At 41.6% G+C, this 22,993-nt stretch overlaps 1 long non-coding RNA gene across 1 annotated transcript in view; it reads right to left on the bottom strand.

The window, feature by feature from the left end:
- Positions 1–22,192, bottom strand: part of LOC309813883 — a 37,075-nt gene extending 14,883 nt beyond the window's left edge. Inside the window, exon 1 of the long non-coding RNA XR_014295555.1 lies at positions 22,032–22,192. This is a non-coding gene — a long non-coding RNA (uncharacterized lncRNA). The remainder of the gene's footprint in view (positions 1–22,031) is intronic.
- Between the last annotated feature and the right edge of the window lie 801 nt (positions 22,193–22,993).

The following is a 22,993-nucleotide window of genomic DNA, read 5'->3' as shown; positions in this document are numbered from 1 at the left end:
AGGTGCACACATGTTTGGAAACTCAATATCAGTTTAAGTGGATACAAATACTGGAAACCATTTACTTTCTTTATTTAAGGGTTTAATGTTTTGTTTTGTTTGCTTCAACTGGCAACATTTGTTAAAACTGTAGAACCTGGACATTTCAAACTTGCAATGTTTTGGAAGGACTCTCTTAGAAAGTATAAGGCTTAAAGGAATAAAAAGAAAAGGCATAGATGGAGAAAATATTTGTAAAACACATATCTGAAAAAGGACTTGTAGCTCCAGTATACAAAGAACTCATAAAACTCAACAATAAGAAAACAAATGACCCAATTTTAAATGAACAAAAGGTCTGAACATACATCTCACCAAAGAAGATATATGAATGGCAAATAGTATGTGAAAAGATGTTTACTATCATACATCATTAGGGAATTACAAATTAAAACAAAATTTAAATACCTCTACGTACCTATTAGAATGGCTAAAAGTTAAAAAAACAAAAATTGACAACACCAAATGCTGGCAAGAATGTGGAACAGTAGGAAGTCTCATTCATTGCTGGTGGAAACTCAAAATAGTACAATTACTCTGGAAAATAGTTTGGCAGTTTCTTATAAAACTACATATAGTTTTACCATATGATCTAGCAATCACACTCCAAGGTATTCATCCAAATGAGTTGAAAACATGTCCACACAAAAATCTGTATATGAATATTTATAGCAGCTTTATTTATCATTGTCAGAACCCAGAAGCAACCAACATGTCCTTCAGTAGGTGAATGGATAAACACACTATGGTATATCCATACAGAGGAATATTAGTCAGCAGTAAAAAGAAATGAACTATCAAGTCACGAAAAGACATAGAGAAACCTTAAATGCATATTCTAGGTGAAAGAAACTAGTCCGAAAAGGCTACATACTGTTTGATTCCAGGTATGTGACATTTGGAAAAGACAAAAAACTATAGAGACAATAAAAATATCACCTCAGTGAAATTATTCTGTATGATACTGTAATGGTGGATACATGGCAATGTATTTGTCAAAATGTATAGAATGGTACAACATGGAACACTAGTGCAAACTGTGGTTTCTAGTTAATAATAATGGGTTAATATTAGTTCATCAATTGTAATAAATGCAGCACAGGAATGCAAAATGTTAATAATAGGTAAACTGGGTAGGGGAGGTATACGGGAATTCTCTGTATATGCTGCTCAATTTTCTATAAACGCAAAATGTCTCTAAAGAATAAAGTCTATTTCTTTTTTTAAAAAAAGTAATTAGGCAACTGTGATCACTACTTGTTATTTTTATACAATAACTCTTGAAAAGTGTTACTTGGTATTTTGGGGGAGAAAAATGTCAAGTACTAGTGCTAGTGATTGAACTGAAAAATAAACGAAGTATTTGCATGTTATGAGGGAAATCATAATTTTGGAATTACAAATCTTATTTCTACCATTTTGCAGGCTGTGGGATCTTGGACAGGTTAATTAATCATGCTGGGTTTATATTTTCCTACCTCTAAACTGGAGCTAATAATGAGACTCAGAGGGATAGCACAGGGAGATCAGCCCAGTGCTTTGTGACCACCTAGAGGGGTGGGATAGGGAGGGTGGGAGCGAGGGAGATGCAAGAGAGAAGAGAGATGGGAACATATGTATATGTACAACTGATTTACTTTGTTATAAAGCAGAAACTAACACACCATTGTAAAGCAATTATACTCTAATAAAGATGTAAAAAAAAATAGAGAATATATGAAAAGTTCTAAGCCTTACGACAGGCTCAAAAAATGGCAGAGATGATGGTTATAAAAATGATAAAAATGATGCCTAGAGAAAGAGAAGGAAAAAGAAGAGAGGGAAGAAATAAATAATTCGAGGATTTAAGAGGGCTTCAGAATATTGCAGGTTTTTCATATTCAATTACTATCATTACTACCGTCAGCAACCTAAGACTCTAGATTCAAGCATAACCCTACAGGTTAGGAAAAATGATAGGGAAAAAAGTAGACTCTTTAAAAATAATTTCAAAAATAAATTCAAATTGTGTATGAATCACATTGCAACTCCTTCTTTTTATAGCAAAGGGGAGAAAATGCCATTTAACTAAGCCTTAAGAAATATGAAAAAAAAAACCCTGAATATTTTACCAAACAAAACGTTGCCTCAGTTTCCACCTTTGCTTTCACTTTACATATCTTTGAAAAATAGTTAAAACCTAATCAGGACATATAAGAGTTTGGGTTTTGTTTTGTTTTGTTTTGTTTAAGAAATTCTACTTGCTTCTTTTACAACTTATTTTTCTTCCTGATGTGAATGATAACGTCAGATAGAAGCCAAGGAGCCAGGTGGAATGTCCCAGTTTCCACAGGAAGGCTGAAAATCTTTAATTGCCTTGAGTGAAGAGTCCTGTGCCCTGGATTTGCTGGAGAACCTCTATTTTAGGCGACTTCTCTTATTAATCCATTTCGGGGACTATTTTTCAAAGCCCTGATTTTGCCTGGATGCCAAGCTATAAGAAGTCATATGATTTGGGGCTGCATCAGGTCTAGTATTTAAAATGCTAGAGGAGACTTAGCATTTTAATAGAAAAGACTTAGAAACACATAACCTCACTTGACTGGGGATAAAACTGAGGTCCAAAGAAGGTGGATTATTTGTCCCAAGCCCCACAGCTAGTACTCTATAAGCCAAGATATACACCCAGATCTGTGTGACTTCAGAGACCTTACTTTTAACCCCACATTTAATTTCTTGGTTCTTTAACCCTGACACCCAAGTGGTTCAGTCTTTGGGATGAATCCCATTTTAAAAGCACGATTCAGTGGGCAAAACTAATTTAAAAAGAATCCCATTCTTTGCTCAAATCTATCAAGAATATTAAAGAAGAGCAAATGCACAGTCCAAACACACGAAATTCTCATTCCTCTTCCACCCACACAGCCAACAACTGTCCTGTAATAACCTCCAAAGTACAGTCCCAACTGCTCCTTTATCCCAGAACAAAGTGCCCTTTTCTTCTTCTCACTCCCTTTGGTTAAGTAGATCAGCTCGTGACTGTAGGCCTAAATCCTTTATCTTTCCCTTCCTTCCTCCTATTTCACTCTCTACTCCCACCCCACTGTGCCAGCCCCATTCTCCCAGGTCTGCATCCCCCAAAGCCCAAAGAGCCTGTCTTATGAAGTCAGAGCTTCCCTAGGCAAAATCTATCTCAGAACTTTTATTTTAAGCAACTGTGGGGAGGAAAGAAGAGTGGAACATTCTCAAGTTGTAAATGCTAATATTTTGCCTTCTTTTTCACACTGGTGTGATCTCCCAAATCAGCTCCTAAATCTCACTCATTTCTGAATCTCTCATAGACAGTTTCTGGTCGCTGGTCTAACTACATTGCAAGAGACAACCCTACTTTCTAACATTATATATTCAGGCTTTTGTGGTAAAGCTTTGTACACTCAGAAATGTAATAAACTATTATTTCCAGCTGTTACCCTTAGGATGCTTATTAAATTTTTATCATCCATTATGGTAGATTATATTTTCCCCAAATGGCTGCAATAATATATATCTCATCCTGTATGCTCTTCTTACAATGTGTCTTGGACACTCCTCCATCAGGAGGTAGCGTTGGTGTTCTCTCCCCTAGAACCTGGGCAGACTTTTGTAAGTGCCTCAACCAGCAGAATACAGTGGAAGGGGCAGTGGCTTCCAAGGCTAGAACATAAAAGGCATTACAGCTTCCACCTTTCTCTTGGATCACTCATATTGGGGAAGCCAGCTGCCATGCATTGAGGATACTCAAGCAACCCTGTGGAGAGGAACTGAAGCCCCCAACCAATAGCCAGCACCAAACTGCCAGACATGTGAATGAGTCATCTTGGAAGTGGACGTTTCAGCTCCAGTCAAGACTTCAGATGATTGTAGCCCCAGCCAGCATGGGACTGAAATTACATGAAAGACTCTAATGAGAACTATCCATCTGATACATTTACTGAAATCTGACCAACAGAAACTGGCAGAGAGAATATATCAACACTGTTAATGAAGTCACTAAATTTTGGGTTGATTTTAAGTAGCGATAAATAAATAAGGCAGTCATTAATGCCTAATCTTAAATTTGTCCCAGCATTGAGTAAGTCAATCTAGGCTAATTTCAATGTAGCTTTCAGAGAAGGAAAAGTGTCAAAAAAAGTTAAGGCCAGCATGGAGGGAGTGGGTTCTTTTTTTGCTCCAAGAAAACAGGGGGGACTGGGAACAGAGAAAGATGCCCTAAGAAGATGAGTGAACTCAGAAAATAGACTACTTCTCTGCCTTATTTAAGAGACTGCCTGAATTGATACAGTTGCTATGGCCAAACCTTAATTCTCTGGATGAGGAAGAGCATTTGATTATCAAAGTGAGAATTGAGATCTTTCTCACTAGAGCCCTGAATGGACTCTTAATCAGGGATCATAACATCCACACTCTGTGACTTCCCTCCTGTTTTGGAAGAAAAATCCATCTACCAAGTATAGGCAAACAGGAGCTTCTGGAAGCCTACTGTTAAAGAATTCTGGGAGCCCTGCAGTCACCTGATGATGACTTCAAGTCCAAGGAGGCATTGATGCTATTTTCGGGGACACAGGTTAGGCTGGCAACTATCAGGAGATGTAAGTCTCACTGCAGGAGGTATGTGGCTTGCTGTCCAGAAGATTCTGACAGGTTACGGAGAAATGCATGATATTCCAAATAAGCCATTTGCTCAGCAGGAAGGAAAGAAAAAGATACTCTTATGTTTGTGGAAATATAATTTTCGCTTTCCCTATTTTCCTCCTTTCTCCTGAGAACCCACCTGTCCTTTCATTGGCTCAGGTTCACACTCTGTATTGCCCAGAATGTCTCACAGGAAAGGGAGCCTGCCAGACACCATTAGAAAGAAAGCATTGGAGCTGGTAATTCATTTTCCGAGGCACTAACTTCCATGTGAAATTGGGTAATTCCCCCTTTGACATGAAACAGCAAACAGCTGTTTGAGGGAGACATTTTGAAATATGTTTCTGAGTCAGTTTGGCCCCTCGTAGCTTCAAGGAATAAAGGATCACTCAGCTTTCCTCAAGCCATGGGGGTTATTATAAAAATAAATATGGAAATAAGCAAAACAGCTTAGTAGATGAGACTTTGCCTCTTGACACACAGACACAAGAAACATCAAATTCCTTACTTTTTCTAAGTAAAATAAAATCTAGTATCACTTTCCCCCATGCCCCACCACCATAATGGTAGAAAATCTTAATCTTTTTGGAGAAATGGATGAATAAGTGCCCTGGAATCTATGGAAGTCCAGTAAACTTGGGAAAGAGTCTCTGATGTGCATATGCATTGTGGGTGGCAGCTAGGATGTTCCTTGACTAAACTCCTATAATTCATTCAGAGAGGCTCATGGCATCCACTCCCTTTTGGATTTCAGCTCCCAAGGCCACAGCATAGAGTGTTCACTCTGTAGACACACACAGGCCGCCTTTATTATAGGTCTGCCTCCTGTGAGCTGTGTGGGAGAGGATGGTCCTTCCCTTATGATCCCAAGGAAGAGGAGCCCAGCTCTTGCTCATTGACCCCACCACCAACCCCGAGAAGCCTGACAATGGCGTACCAACGTGGCCGGTGTGAGTACAGTCCCAAGACAGGTAGTGAGAGGGTGCCTTGTCCACAAACACTGTGAAAACAATAACAAAATCCACATTTTTGCTTCTTTATGATCACCCTGCAGGCAATTTAAGAATACTCATCTCTTCCCAGGGGCAGACCTCTCCTACTTCTTATCCTTGGATGCCTCTGCCTTTTGAACAATCAAACATTATGTCCCTTTGAGCATAGGTTTGGAAAACATTAGTTTTCCTCTTAACTCTACTGCTGCAATAGAGATTTCAACCCTGTGAACACAAAAAGCCTTATAAACTGGTGTCATGGGAAGAACAAGAACTACAATACATCTGGCCTCAGGGGATGAGAATCTGAGTAGTCCATTTAATCCTCATTATTCTCGTTGCATGGCACTTTCAACTGGGCTGCCTTTGAGGCAGGTGCCCACCTCAGATCCAATCAGTGGTTGAAGTAGGATTATAAGATACCCCAGTGTTGACTTCTGTGGAAGGACACCCATTTAAGTGGGATGGAGGCATGGTAGCTATTGTGAGATTTAGCCTATGCAATAGAATTTCAATTTGTTGTGGCCTTTCAAGGTGGGAAGTGGGAAGTAGGTCAGGGAAAGTGATGAGGGCATACTAGAATGGCATACCCCTGAGCTCTCTGAATTGCCTTTATGTGTGGTCCAGACCTCTGAATAAGGCCATGTGAGGCCAGTGTCCAGGTCCAAATACCTGCTACTGCCTTGGGGAGAAATCTCTTTCTGTCTCTTAATCTTCCTACCTGGAAAGAAGAAACGACACCGTCAAGAGAAGCCCCAAGAGAATGTCTGAAGAGACAATTAAAAAGGAATAAGAATAGAGGATACTATACGTATAACTGATTCACTTTGCTGTACACCTGAAACTAATACAACACTGTAAATCAACTATACTCCAATAAAATTTTTTAAAAATAGAGGATACGTATCTATTTCACAGCATAAGATACATAGTTTATTTCATAGTTATTACTAGCTTAAGTTTCCATTTAGTAAGGAGAAAAGACTGAATTTAAATCAGTGCTACTTAAAGTGTGGTCCACGAACCAGCATCATCAGCATAAACTGGGAACTTGTTAAAAACAACCTTTATTGTTAGGAGCTCTTTATTACTGCAACATATCTAGACTATCCTGACTGATATAACCACAAATCAAGACTTGCAAAATGGACCAAAACTAGTACTTCAAGAAAATGTGTAGATCTAGATGCTTACATAATAAAAGAAGAGGCTGAAAATTAATGAACCAAGCAACTAGTTAAAGGATTTAGAAAACAACAACCACATGGATTTAAGGAAAGTAGGAGGATTTTTTAAATGAAATAAAAACAGAACGTTTAAATAAAGATCATTTGTTAAGCCAAAGTCAGTTCTTTGAGAAGACTAATAAAGTCAACAAATCCCTAGTGAGGCTGATCAAGAGACAGAGAAGGCAAAAATCTGAAAAAAGGCATTTTGAATGGAAAGAGGCTTTACTGATGAGGATAGTTAAAATCAGCAGCCCAAAACACAAATCTCAGTGACCTAAAAACAGTCCAGTGCTGACCAACTGGTTCTCTTCCCAGTGGTGATGAAGACTGCAGAATTGTCCCCACTGATACTGAAAAGGAGCAGGTATGTCACCAGGAGCAGGCAGGACCAGGGTGGATCTGAACTGTGAGTCTGGACTTCCAGAACTCTAGCCGATGAGCTTTTCAGGTTTGCACTTATCATTTCATTAATCTGCAAGGAATGTGACCCTGCATTTTATGTGCTTGAATTATTTTGGACAACATGTATTGGTTATGACGGGGTTGTGTTATGTTAGTGAAAAAAGTTAAGTCACAGAACTACTTACAAAATGTTACCATTTATAGGACTTGAAAATAAAAATGAAATAATATACCGCTTAGAAATATATACAAAGGTACTAATACTATTTGGTAAAAAGCAGAGGAATAATAAACACAAAACTGAGGATAGTAGTTAGCTCTGGGGCTATCTACAGGTGAATTCAATGGTATAAGTTGACTTATAAATGACTGGTCTAGTCATTTTGCTATTGTATTTTATGTCTTTCTGCATTACATGTATTCTTTGGTATGTATTAAATACCCCCTCTAGTTACCCTCAGTTTCCACTTGAATTTTTAGATCTTGGCTTTTCCATTCTTCAGCTTTTCCATCTATGAAATGGGCTAGCTTTTATTTCCCTCATTAGGTGAGTATAAATGAATATTTTGAGATCTTCATGCCAAAGTTTCTATCCATTCCAATTTCCTTGGCTCCTCCAAAAAGGAGGCAGGCTTACGACAGTGGAGAAAGGGCAAAGGAAACTTGAGGGATGCTTTAATGTGGCTGTCTAGTAATGTGCTTATGATTCTCATGCGGAACAGGCTTTCCATCCTGTGGTGCCATTTTGTGGAGGTGGGGCACCCTGGGCTGTGTCACACATGAAAATTCATTAAATGAGTTTCTCATATTCACTTGAGAAGGGAGCTGTGGAACAAGAGAAAAACAAGGAAAGAAACAGGGATGAGATAGAAGGGATGTCTGGGCCCAGGATGAAAAGAAGAGGTAAACCAGGTTGCTTCAATGGCTCTATTCTCCTCCTACAAGCTCCAGGGGGGCTATGAAAAGCTGAACACATTCACTTTCTAACTTGACTTGCCCACCCAAGAACTAGCAATTCCTTTAAGTGATAAAGGGGTCCTCTGTAACAATGACCTGAAGTCACGGACTTGTGTCCAAAGATCTCTCTCTCCACTCCGAAGAATAAGCTTCAGGGATTCCAGAGAAAAAATTGATTTTTTAAAATATTAATATACAAAAGCAGGAAACAATCCTAGTGCGTATTTTCCAGCTAATTCTAGCACAGAGAGTTAAGGAGCAATAATAGTTTAAGCTAGAGCAGCTGGGGCAGTATTTACTCATCTGAAACAGCCTAAGAAATGTAAACGATAAAACAAAAGGCAATGCAGATTGGGGAAAATAAACAAGCAGCCAGTGAAGCTGAGTGGAGCTCTTCAAAGAAGCCATAAAATGCACCCCAATGCATAGGAGGAAAATGAAAGATCAAAAGGAAATTATCATATTCAAGCACTTCTGCCGAACACAGACTCACCTCTCCTGGACTTGGAGGGGAAAGCAGTCAGTGGTAATAATTAAGAAAGCCTGCACTTGTTTTTTTAATAAATATTTCATGATATGTCATCTGCATCCACGAGGAGCCATAACACACCACAGCCACTGCATACTTAGCAGTTATGGAATGACAAAAACTGGGCTAATTATGCTAAGATCATACAAATTTAGAATTGAAGGCAGTGGAAGCTGACAGGCCATGTCAAGGGCTATGAATTTGGAACTCCAGGAGTTAGCAGTGTCAGCTTGCTATGTGCCAAGCACCCCAGCGGGTCTTTCTCACAGGGGCACCCTTGCTGAGAGTTCTAAAAACACTTTTTTGGGCAAAAATAGCACTTCAGGGGCTTTCAGAAATGAGTGGACCAAAACCAGAAGGGCCTGAATCCTGCCTTTCCCCATCTCTGAGAGAACTTAAGCCTCAGACTGCCTGTGTAGACCTTTTTGAGTGTGGACAATTTCTTGATCTCCATGAGGTTTGGTTTCCTTATTCACTGATTCCAAAAATATGTATTGGACACCTACTAAGGGTCATGGACAGTTCTGGACACTGGGGACACATTTATTCTTGTGGAGTTCTCATCCTAGAGGGAGAGACAGACTATAAACAAAGGAAATAGGTAATATTCTAGGCAATGACGCCTGTTAGGAGAAAGGTCAATCAGGGAAGGGGGTTGCAAGTGGAGTAGGGTGCTTTAGGGCTGGTGTTCTAGAAAGCGGGGCCAGGACAGGCCTCGCCAAGAAAGCGTGAGATGAGCCTGAAGGAAGTGAGGGAAGGAGCCACGCAGTTACCTGGGAGCAGAGAACCTCAGGCAGGGGGAGCCGTGAGCACAAAGTTCTGAGGAGGAAATGTGCCCGGTGTGTTAGAGAAACCGTGAGGCTGCAAGAAGGCTGGCGAAGGGCCAAGGAGGTTCAAGGCTGGTAGGACATGGAGCCCGAGGGGCCACGGGGAGGCAGCAGTCATGTCGGTCCTCATGTCACGTGAGGACTCGGAGTTTACTCTGATGAGATGGGCAGCCATCAGAGGGTGCAGAGTGCGGGGGGTACGTCTTCTAATCACCTTCCAGCAGCATCCCCCTCGATGACGTGTGGAGAATAGACCATCATGGGTCAAGGTCAGAAGCAGGGAGACCAGTCAGGAGGTTCTTGCAATAAATCCAGATAAGAGATGATGGTGGCTTGGTCTAGGGGCTGGTGGTAGAAGCCCAGACAAGAGGGGTCTAGAGGTAGGGCTGACAGGAGTTTTTGATGGATTGAACGTGGGAGGTCAGACTCAAGATTCAAGGATGACTCCAAGGGTTTTGGCCTGAGCAGCTGAAAGAACAGAGTTACTTACTGAGAAGGTATAACTGGAAAAGAGAACTTTTAGGGGGAATATCAGGGGCTCACCTTAGGCCATGTTCAGATGCCTATTAGATACTGAGTGGGCAGTGGGTCCCAGGTTCAGGGGAGTGGTTTGGGCTTGATATATGAAGTTGGAAGTCCTTAGCATCCGGATGGTGTTTAAAGCCATAAGGGCAGAAGACAAAAGGGCTGAGAACTACCAAGGGCTGAGCCCCAGGGTTTTCCAGTGTTTCTGTAAAATGGCAAATGATTGTACCTGCAGAATGGAATAATACTGCACCTCACTGAGTCTTCGGGAGTGAATACATATAAAGCATCAAGTCACAGCGTCTAGTGCAAATACTAAGTAGATTTGAACAAAACTGAATTATCCTGTTGGAGACTACAATAATTCCCATTATCCAGAAGCAGAAAATAAGGCTCAGGGGGGTTTAAGAGCTTCCTGCTAAAGTCATACAGCTAATGAGTTTGGAGAAATTCATTGTTTGGAGATGAGATTTGCACCTTGTTTTTCCAACTCCAAATCAAATATTTTATCCTCATTTGCCACATGCTTTCTTGCTAATGAACAAGTCACATGCCTGTCTTCAAAGAGCTTATACTTTAGTGGTGGGAAATATAAGGCAAGAGTGTATAAATTAAAAAGATTTAAGTGGCAATCCAAAATGGGGCCGGGGAGTCCTAGAACCCGTGTCCTGGGAGCCCTGGTTGTGGGAACCCTTGGCCTTCTCCGCATGTCAGGGCTGTGGGGTCTGGCCCAGTGGATGCTGCCTTCTTGGTAAGGACCTCAGGGTTACTCATGGACAGTGTTACAGGGAAGATTCCCCCTCCCTAGCCCTTAGGCCAACCAGAATACAGGCCTAGGCATTATTCACTGCACTACCTTGGAATTCAAGACCTTCCTATGTAGCCACAAATGACCTCTCCTACTTAAACAGAGTGCCCGGCCTTAGTTAAGCCTTCACTGGAAACTCTTTATCTTTCTGAACACCTCCTTGATGCTCTGGTGGGGTGTTGGTTGGCAGACTGCCCACACCCCACACACACACAGAGGGCAAGGAGAGACCAAAGAAAGAGGCAGACCACTCCAGGTGGGTAGGTGGCAGGTTTTAACAAGCAAGGGAACTTACTTGTGAGGCTTGTCTTGAGTGAGCACAAGAGAAGTCGAACTCTGTACCCACCCACCAAATCTTAAAAGGATATATAGAAATCTTAACTAGATTCAGTCACATGCTCAGTCCAGATGGTTTCAACACCACCTTACTCTCTCAAGGCTATGCCCTTGGAACATTCCCCACTGTGGGAGAAACAGGGAGAAGAGACATTCCAAGGATAGAGGAGGGCGTGAGGAGCCTCAGTCTGCCCGGGGCCAGTTCACGGGTCAACTGGTGGTCACGTCCTCAGTGTGACCTCCTCCAACATGGGACAATGCCTACAGACAAAGTTTTTCCTTTTACCCTAGGGACAGAGTTAGTTTGGCTTCTTGTGAATAACAACAACAACAAAAAGCAACTCATTATTAAATGATGCATTTCTGAGTTCTCAAATCTTCGTGGATCAGAACTAGAACCACAAAGTAACACCAGTTTGGGGTCAGTGCCAGCATTTCATACTGTAACTACATTATCTACATCTGGCTTTATGACAAAATGGTAGAGGTTGTTAAGGCTTGTACTTACTGTCAGTATTCTCACTTTATAGAAGAGAAAATTGAAGTTCAGAAAAGTTCTCTGACTTGCTCGTGGTCACGTAGCTAAGGAGTGGGGGAGCAAGGATTTGAACACCAAATTTCTGTTCCTACGTCACCAGCACTTACCACACTGACAGACAGTTGTCTGCGATTCTGTATTTTGCTGTTGTTTCATAGCAAGGTAGTATCAAAGTGACGATTTGAATCTAAACCTTCTGATTCCTCTTTCTTCAATCTCTCAAGAGTTAAAATAACTTTTAAGAAAAGGCTTAAATTATTTTTCTAACTAACCTTCCTGGGATGGAATTTAAGATGGACTCATTGGATTCTGAATTTTCTCTACAGCAAAAAACAACATAATTTTGAAGTTCTAGCATTTCAAAAAGGTTGGTTTCCAGTGGTCACATACATTCCCTAACACCCAGAAATACTTCTCAACAGGATCCTATGGTATCTTTCTCAAAAGGACGGATCAACTCATGGATTATTTTTTTCACCAAATTGAATCAGTTGTTGACTTGGCATTACTAAATGCCAATTAAAATGCCTACATGTATAATTGCTACATCTGTAATCCACCCCAGATAAAAGTTCTCAAATGTCAGCAGTCACCCACATGCTATTCGAAACTCCAGATCCACACTGGTCCCACACTTTCGTGACTGCCTCGCTCACTCCACATGTAAACACTCGTTGTTTTCTAAATGTCCTTGTTATGCCAGCCAAAAATAAGTCTCCACTCACAGCAACCCACTCACATAAAGTTTTCCCTTCAATTTTCCTTCCAAATGTCCAAAAGGGATATCGCAGAATTTGGGCCCCAGCAACTGGTTTTTGTAAAGCCTTTCTTTTTCTGCTTCCAGATAATTAGTTAAGGAAGAAATATAAGCATTGCCCTAACTACAAACCTACACAAGATTACTTAGTATATCTCAAGTAAAATTTGTTCTGTGGAGAAAGAGTATGCCTGGGGACTGTGGAACTTGATTTTGGGGGAGGGAGGGTAGAAACTGATGGAAGATTTGCAACATGGGGTCCACTGCCATATCTTGCCCATCACCCTGTGCTTTAATATACATTGAGGAGAGGCGGGGAAATCAGCATTCTCTCCATTAGTTCTTCCCTAGAAACACTCTACCATTTTGCAAATGGGCCAGAAAGTGGCTTTGAAATGAAAAAGCTGGAGTTCTACAAAGACATAACCGAGCTATTCAATACCTCCCAATTAATTTCTGAGCCTTGGAATATCTATCTAATGAGACAAAGAAATAACATGGCACTGTAGATGCTGTTCAACTTGCTGGTAAATAGCCTTCCTCCTGATTTGCAGTGGAAAAGGAGAAACATTGAAATGATCTCTCTAGGCCCTTTTGTCTGCAGAGAAGTGGAGGAGCCAGAAGAACTAGTTTTCCCTCTGCCTGCCAAACTCCTACCACACCACCAAGTCCACCACCCCTGATATCCGATGCTATAGCCACCGCTACCACCTACAACTGCTCCTATTCTTCCCTACCCTTTATCCTGCCTTTTCCCCTCCTTCCCTATATTCTTGAGCAAATTTAGCAATTAAACACCATCCAGTTCTCATTTTATGCTTTAAGAAGATTATTTATGGAATGGGAAAAAGTTCATAACAGACCATTCATGAATAATAGGTTTCAAAATTGTAGGTGATGCATGATCCCAGTTTTATGGTGGAAAATAAAGACTATCAAAACATTAACAGTGGTCTTCTTAGAGATCATTTAATCATAATTGATTTCAATAGACTTCTTTTTTGCTTCAACTAAATCCTTCTCAATTTTATTAGAGAAACGTGTTACTTAAAGAAGGATGTCACTTTACATGGTATGTCATGTCTCCTTAGGCTCCTCTTGGTTGAGACAGTTTGTCAGACAGGCTTCCCTTTTTTTTATGACAGTGACAGTTTCAAGGAGTACTGGTAAGGTATCTTATAAACGGTCACTCAATTGGTATTTGTCTGATTTTTCCTCATGATTAGTCTGAAGTTATGGTTTTTAGGAAGAAGATCACAGAGGTAAAGTGCCATTTGCATCATATCATGTCAACAGTATATACTCAGTAAGACTTATTATTATTGATGTTAACCTTGATCACCTGGCTGGCTGAGGTATTACTTGTCAGGTTTCTTCACTGTAAAGTTACTCTTTTCCTCCCTGTCCACATTGCAAATACTCTTTGGAAAGAAGTCACTATGCACAGTCTGTACTTAAGGAATAGGGAGGTATGCTCCACCTTGTTGAGGGGAGAGTACGACCATAAATTATTTGGAATTCTTCTGCATGGGAGAGTTCTCTCATTAATCTCTTCTCCCCATTTATTTTATTCTGTCATTTACGTATGCCAGTATGGAATTATGAATATTTACTTTATACTGTGGGTTGTCATCCAGTACCACTTTATTTCTTTTCTTGCTCAAACTGTCTTAGCTTTGGCCCCTGGGAGCTCTTTCAGTGCCGCTTTGACATACCCTCATCATTGTGGGGTTTTAGGGTGTTTTATTTTTGTGTACTTCCATACTTTCTGTCAGTACAAGATGCTCCAGGCTCATCTTGTATATTTCCTGCCCCAGCCCTAAAATCAGCCATTTCTCTAAGGATTTCTGGTTCCTTTTACTGGAGAATGGTATTAAACACCAAGATCTGGGTCTAGGTGTACTCGTTGCTACTGGGGTATCATTGCTTCTAGGTCCTCTGAGCTGACACAGCAAGGATACATATGTGAATATATATGCATCTATCTGTCTGTCTATCTGGATGAAACTATCTTTCTACTAAACCAAACATAAGTTCATACCAATGTCTCTGAGTCGGATTGATTACTACGTGGATCTTTCTAGCTTACTCCTCTGCCTTATTTGTAAACTCCCCCTCCAATAGTGAAGAACCAATAAAATCAGACTCTCTGGGCATAGGTCCAAGGCACTGACATATTTTAATGCTTCCCACCTCCTACCTCCTCCACCCCTCCAGTGATTCTAACATGCTGCTAGGGTTGAGAACCACTGCTCTGGGCAGATGACATTAGTCTTCACTCCTGAATCCCCAGTGCCTAGTGTCTGGTTCACAAAAAATACTTGACGTTTACCTGAAGCTGAAACTGAGGTTTGAAGGGATGTGGACATGCTGTGGGTGTGGGAAGGAAGGAAGGGGTGAATCTGAGGGATAAGGCAGGAGATGCTGCCTGAAAGATAAGGGACAATTAGAAAAGATGGAGGGTAGAACAGAGTGGAAGCAACTATCCTCACACACATGGATGAAGTACACGTCAAGGCCTCTGCTCTATGTTTTCTCGTCTACACAGAGGCAAGAGGAGAGAAAGCAGGCCAAACTTCCAGCAAGTATGCTTAGCTGTAAGGAATAATGTCTTTCCTGTAAAGATGTAAAAATAGAGAGCAGTCTGTGAAACACCAGCCCCGGTGGATCTATTAAAAACTCCTGTAGACACTGCTACTGAATTAGGTCAGCTGAGAAAAGCAGTCTGGAAAAGGAGTTAGAACTCTTAAGAAAAAGTCTTCCAGCCTTTCTTTTGCCAGGAAACAATTAATTCCTTACTGAATCAAGACCCCCACCCCGTGCCAGAAGTGCAGTCACTCACTGTGGGTTGCATCTGTAGGTAAGATGGGAAGGTTACACCAAATCCCCTGTCGAGTTTCCCCACTTTCTCCCTCACTCATCCGACACATGCCTGAGAGTCCCACAGTCTCATCCTATTCTCCCGTGAGAACTCAGAGCATTGCCCGGTGTGGGGACAGGCGCACTCCAACACCTGGATGCTGCCTACCCTGTCTGCAGCTCCTTGCATCACTCCCCCCAACCCCATATCTCCCCTCAATACACACTGACCTCCTCCCTTCTTCAAATATCTCATGCTCTTGCACACCATGAGGCCCTGGCATAGCTCTTTCTTGCCCCACCTTCATTTAATTAGCTTCTTTCAATCTCAGCTCAAGCATCACTTCAGGGAAACCCTCCCTGGTTGCAGAACCTAAGTCAGAGGCTCCTAGTTTGATGCTCTCACAGGTGTTCTTATCCTGCAGAGCAATAATCTCATCATATAGATATAAGTTGCCAGCTTTAGTCTTTGGTTAGTGTCTGTCTCCTCTCGCAGACATTGTAAGGGCATTGTCCCAGCGATTTGTTGCTGTATAACAAGCCACCCCAAAATCTGGTGACTCAAAACAACAGCGATAATTTGGGTAAGAGCTGATGGGGACAGCTCACCCCTGTTCCACGTGGCGTCAGCTCTACTGGTGCTGGAGGATACACTTCTGAGCTGGCTCACTCACATGGCTGGCAGGTGACGCTGGCTATCATTTTGTCTGCACCGGACCTCTCCATGGTGGCATGGTGACTGGGTTTCAAGAGGAAACATCCCAAGAGATAAGGAGTGAAGGCTGCAAATTTCTCAAGGTCTGAGACTAGAAACTGGTAGAGCATCATTTCTGCTGTAGGCTACTTGTCAACAGTCACAGAGCCCAGATCAAGGAGAGGAGATACAAATTGCCCCTCCCCCTCAGTGGAAGGCATGTCAAAGAATTTGGGGGCCATACGGTAAAAATTCCACAAGCATGATTTTTGTCTACGTTTCTTTCCCTTTGTTCCCTGAGCATCTAGCACAAAGCCTGGCACAGAAAAGGCCTCAAGTTGAAATGAGGAAATTCATTCTTTGTACACTTTGTCTGTGGGCCAGGGAGCCTGTACTTGGCCACAGTATTTCTGAGCTGATTCCTAGCTCTATGATTGTCTGAACTTTGCCTACAAGCCAACCTGTGGCACCAAACCGATACCTCAGTACCTTACACAGGAGGAAGCCAATTCATTCAATCCCACTCCTCAGTTTCTGACTCAACTTAGAGTTGTGAGGGAAGATGGCAAACAAGTCATTCTCACAATTAGCAAAAATGTCAATTACAGACACTTGCCTGAAAACACAGTGGGCTTTAAATCAGTTACACATGACTAAGGCATAATACCCACCTACAGTTGACATTCACCACCACCCACAGCAGAGCTCACAGCTGCTGATCTGAAACCACTGGGGAAATCAGCTGTGCAAAGAGCTTGCTTGGGAGCAATCTACCCAGTTATAAATACTGCATTTAGCCCCACTGGTCATTCATTCATTCATTCCAACCCAGCTTCCCCTTCCACTCACAGGCCTGAGTAGAAACAGAAAACCCTTACTGAACACTTACTAAGTACCAGGCACTTTACGTGTGTTAATTTGTCAAAGCCTCACAAAAACCCATGAGACCATTTCTATTGCTATCATCCCCCTTGTGGAGGACAGGCAGTAAGATGGCCGCCATATTTATACATTTGTGTGATCCCTTCCCCTCAAGGATGGGGGGGACCTCTGACTGGCTTCTAACCAATGTTACATGGCAAAGGGGATGGGATGTGCTGATCACACTGCAGTGCAATCTTGTTGGAGTCTCTCGGTCTCTCTTTACTTTGAAGAAAGTGGTTTTGAAGAAAAGTAAATGCCCCAAGTCCCACAGCCATGGGAAATGAGTTCCACCAACAGCCTGAGGGCACCTGGGAGTGAACTCGCCCCATGGAGCCTCCAGGTGAGAGTGCAGCTGGGGCCGACATCTTGACTGCAGCCTGGAAGAAGATCCAGCTAAGCTGTGCCTGGACTCTCGAACCAGAGAAACTATGAGATGACAAATGTGTGTAGTTTGAAGCCACTAAGTTTGTGATACCCTGTTTTACATCAGTAGATGACGAACACACCCACCTTACAGGTGAGCACAGTGGGGCTATTAAACATGTTGCCCAGGGCCTCCCCAGGCTTTAAGTTATTCTTTCCATTGGATTCTAAAACAGTAACAAAACCTACCTTTTGGGGGCACTTACGACATGCCAGGGATTGTGCCAGGTGCTTCACATGTGTCATTTCCTTTAATTCTCAAAAAATGCCCATGCAATAGGAACCACTATCATCTTATTTTATAGCTAAGTAAACTGAGGTCACAAAGGTTAATTTGCCCCAAGTCACAGATATTTAGTGTTGAAACCAGGGTATGAACCCAGCCACGTTGAATCCAGAGCTCACATTTACTCTTAAATCTGTACTATATTGCTTCTTGGAACTATGCAACATGACTGCAGGTGTATTCTGATAAAGTGGGAAGGTGCCGGCCTCTGACCTAGGCTGGGGTTTGCAGAGCTGAAACTGGGCAAAGAAACTAAACGTGAGGCTGGACAGTGTCTTGCAATGTGCAGAGCATAGAGCTAAGTTAGTACTCAGTGAAGACGCCTCAGGGAACAAAACAATCTGAAAAGAGTGCCATTATGAGGACTCTGGGAAGGGACTTCAAAGCCTGAGTGAAGGAAGAACTTGGTGACAGCATCTTCATCAGGGACACATCTGTGCACATGTGTGGTTGCTAGACCTGAGACAGAGGGTACATTAGACTTCCTGTAAGTTCAACTGCCTGCCCCAAAGCTGCAGGCTCAGCCTTATGGGGGTAAGTCTAGAGCAATTCTGCAGGTAAATTCTGCAGAAAGGCCCCAAGAAACTTGTCTCCCAGCCAGAAGAACCCTGTCAACCGTGGAGTTATGAAACAGACAGTGTAACATTGGAGCAAAGCACAGTATACTCAGACCTGGGAGGGTGGCCTTAGGCCAGCTCTAAGGTGGAACCTGCCATCATCCTATGGCCTGGTCATTTCAAAGACACTGAAGGAAAGCTGAAGAGAGAAAGCCAAGTAAAAATGGGATCCAGGGGTTATATATCTCAATTTAGCTTGACCTAGATTCTGTTTTGACAGTGTAACAGGCTCTGTGCCCAAAGATGAACAAGACATAGTCCCTGCCCTCAGGGAACTCATATACAAGCAGAAGAACTCATAGAAATCAGCAAACAACCAGAACACTGGAAGGCTGATGTAAGCTATAGCAGAGGTCCACACCAAATACAGTAGAAACACTAAAGCAGGAAAGACTGAGTTCCAACTGCAAAACTGAAGGATTCATGGAAGGTGGCATTTGGCATGATTCTGGAAAAATGTCTAGGTCCCAAATAGGTAGAAGTAAGAACAGCTTGTTCCACAAAGAGGAAGTATTGTGTTCAAGAATATAGAGGTGAGAGATACGAAGTGTATATACAGAAGAGCAAGGAACAAATTTGACTAGCATGTGAGGGTCAAGGAAAGCTATGTAATGGGTCATAAAGGGAGAAAATATGAGATGAGGTCATTTGTGATTTTGAATGCAAATAAATAAATAAAGGCATTGATCATTACTCTATGATTAATGGGGACAATGGGGAACTCTAAAAGATTTTGGAAAGGCAAATATTTAAATCTGCCTGACACTTAAAGAAATGTCATTTCTCCTTGTGTAAAAGAGTTCTGGATAAAGAAGGGCATTATTTCTTAGAGTATTCTAAGGAACACTGGCCACATGCAAGTTTCCATAAAATAAAGAGTCCTGTGGTAAAATAAATATCAGAGATGCAGGTATTCCTTTCTTGAAGATCTGAGATGCATGTTAGGATATTAGAAGCCCTGGGAAGTACTGCAGGATGAAAAGCTACTTAACTCTGTATCACTTGGTGTTTTCCCAAGTATTTCATTACTGATTTTTCTCTTTGAACAAACGCATTTAACACTTCTTACAACTATAAGATGTACTGTTGCCAAGGGTGCATGGTCTGTGTTCTTCAGTTTTTATGCCAAAGAAGAGCTTTGTTAGGGAATGTCCAAGTCCTTATTACTTCCCACAAGAGAGTTAGGAGGCCGATTTCTCTACTATGTTTAATGAGTGAGGCTGGTTAAAAGGGATGAACTGAGGATGACTCTACAAGGTGGGCTGTCATCTCAGAAAATACTTTATTGAGTCTGTCTCCTCTGCTTCAAGGAACAGAAAACTTGCCGTATTCATTGTTGTCTCAGCTTTTCAAGGCCCCAGAAGGACTTGTGTCGAAACAGGTATGAGAGCATTCCACATTAATTACAAGTGTCCATTAGAAGGCCCAGGAGATGTCGTGCAGGCAAATAAATGGGGCCAGAAAAGATCTGTAAAAGCACCTACGATAAAACCAGACCTAAACTGCCAGAGGGTCTTCCTTGGAATCAGAAGCATAATTCAGCCATAAAATGAGTCATAGCTGCTCCTTCTCTCTCCTTCCACATAAACATTCCGTGCCTCGTGGAAGGATTCTTTACCATCTATTCCGGGCAACAGACCCAAAGATACTGCACAGAAAAGGAGCATGGTTTGTCTATAAAAATGTTGTAATAAGTGATTTTATATAACTGAAATGCCAGTTCCTTTACTACATCCTCCCACTCATTTTACAACCAGTTAATATTTTTCTGAACTGTTGTGTTGTATTCCACTCAGCCGCCTCTGCAATCGTTTTTGCCTATTTTTCTGCCAGAGCCACAAGAATAAAGCTGTCAGATGGTCTGCAAAGCCATTTGTCTTGTCTGGCAAATTGTCTAGAGGCAACCATAACCTCCTACCTGCTCCACTATATAATAGAAGTAGCCTGTCTTAACAAAACAGAATTTAAATATTCTTTCAATCTGTGTTATCTACAGGCATGTAGGATGAAATGAGCGAAAATATATTTCCCTGACATTTTTTGACCTTGCTCCAGTGGGAATGGGGCAGGTGTTCCTATTAAGCAGGCCCTCATATTGACATGCTTACACAGATGTTACATGGCTCTCCAGCAGGAATACTGCAAGGTGTTTGAACTGTAATAATAAATGTGACTGCTACAAGAGGAAGGATACAGCATGAAAGTGCCCCACAAGTAGAAGATTAAGAACTGTACTGAGTTAATGGTATACAGTGGTTGGGCTTTGAATGTGATGAGGATTTATGGTTTCAATTAGGGCTGGAGAGCAATTTTAGAAAGTTATTAGCAGGCGACTGGCATTCTCAAAGATGGCTCATTTGTGTATTGCTCAAGATTAGCTGGGTCTTTTAGTTGTTTACAAACACATATGGTGGCTTGCACTGAATGTGCGGAAGTGACTGCAATATTGCATATTCAGAGCTCTTTAGCAGAGCTGAAGGCTGCTGCTTTGGTTTCTGAGTGCTCCTGTGTGGGCCAAGCAAAACTCACTTTTGCAGCAGTTTCTTCATTGAAAAGAAAAGTTGAGTTTCCCCACCTGTCCTAAACTCTGATACACTATTTCAAATGAACAGCTTCCCCATTCAGCATACTCCCTCGTATTTAAAATTCTTAAATGCCTCAAATACTCCATGTTTGTGCTGCCTCGAAGACAAACAAATTAATTTTTAAAATCTCCCCACTGGAATGTTTTGCACTGAGACCCATAAATCTTTGCATCAAAGTGCTCATGTCTTTCTCTTTTAAAGCCTTGGGGCATTATTCATAAGGTGCAAAAATCTCTCAAATAAATTAGAATACTGGTTGAGGCATCTGCAAACACAACAAAAAGCACTCAATCCCAGATTATGGAAAGCTGTGCATGCCCTTGAAAGCTGTACATCATCTTGAACCAGCAGACCTTGACCTTGGCATCCCATGGAGCCCTGAAACAGTTTACCTAGCCTGTTCATACAGGAAATACAAGGTAACCCTTCCCACACATGGTCCCATTAGGATTTCTCATGAACAAGTCCTTGGTCTAGGGAACATGTTCTCACTGCAGATAGTCTCTGCTTTTCATGAGCCTGTTCTATATGGCCATTGAAGGTATGGTTCTTTGATCCCAATTTTCAAGTGGGTAAGAAATACCCATTTCCTATTTTCCCTACTTATATCCTAACTATTTGAAAAACAAATATTTTAAATTAAAAATATATTTTCCTAAATCAGATTAAGGTACTCAAACTTTTATTCCTCCAGCTGAGGGAAACTACTGTGTGTGACTTGAGTTCTGGGAGATTTATCTGATAGAAAACAGGGGCAGGGTCTGCTGACACTGACCCGCTCTATTCCAATTGTTGATCCATGAAGTTGACCATCCTTCTACTTCTCTGTCAAGAGACACACTGCTATGCACCCATTCCTTTCTGAGGTCCATCTCCTTGTTCCTTGACCTTCATAAATGAAGTCAATGAATTTAGTGCTGCCAAAATCCAAAGGCAAAGAGAGACCAAGGCTCTCTGTTTGGAATTGAGGAGAGATAAGAGATCTTGGAAATGCAAATATCTCTAAAAACTTATCCTGCCTTCAGGATAAGAAGTCAAGAGTTCCATTCTTTACCTTTCCTTTCTAGGAAACGAGCATCCTCCTCTCAACTTTGATTATCCTGAGCCTTGGCTGGGGGAAGCAGGAATGTTCTCTGAGAAGGTGGGATTAGATTCTGGGCCACAGGGAGATGAGGACATGGTTTTGATGGTGGGTGTGAGCAGACAACCATGATGTTGATTCCACCTGTAAGAGATTATGGGATGTACAGTGGTCAATCAGAATGGACACCCATAAAATTAGTGCTGGTTATAGAAATGATATGACTGTACTGGTAAACACTGGCTGAATATTAGCTCTGGAATTATATAAATATTGGGTGATTTTATTGAACACATTAGAAGAATGTTCTAGGACTGAGCCAGTCCTTATCACCTAAGTCAGAGATATATAACAACATAAAACAATATAAAAATATTATGAATAATATGAAAATATTATGATCTGTACATGGATTTGTATGAATATTTTATGTATATCCATTCATGTATACATGTATTCATACAAACACATATACATATATGTATACATATGTGTACACACATGTATATATCCATATGAAGGTAAATAACAAATAATGGCTCGACACTGATAATTCAAGTCCACACTTCAGAGATTTGTCAACCAAGGGGAGAGGGAGATGGGGTTTTGATCTACCAACTCCCATCAGTCACTGGTAGAAAGCTGCTCTGGGAACATGAACTCTCTGGCACTTGAAGCCTATCCTATAAACACGTCAGCTGAGTGGACTGGCTGCAATGGCCAGAAAAAGCCCTGAGGGAGAAAGACATAGTGGCTTTCAGCCAGAAGCCACTGGCTTCTATGAACAAGGAACTATGGGTCTATGAACAAGGAAATGGTGAGAGCTTCAGGGCTATGAGCAAGCCAACACTGTTTGCTTTAGCAGCCAACTACTCCAGGCTGACATCTGCTCAGCTTCAAGTCCAATGGATGAAAGATGACCCCCCCCTTTCTAA

Source organism: Mesoplodon mirus, assembly GCF_964341445.2.
Source record: "Mesoplodon mirus genome assembly, chromosome: 12".
In the NCBI taxonomy this organism is placed as follows: domain Eukaryota; kingdom Metazoa; phylum Chordata; class Mammalia; order Artiodactyla; family Ziphiidae; genus Mesoplodon; species Mesoplodon mirus.
Note: the sequence above shows the minus strand (reverse complement) of the source record. Positions and strands in the feature narration are given on the sequence as shown.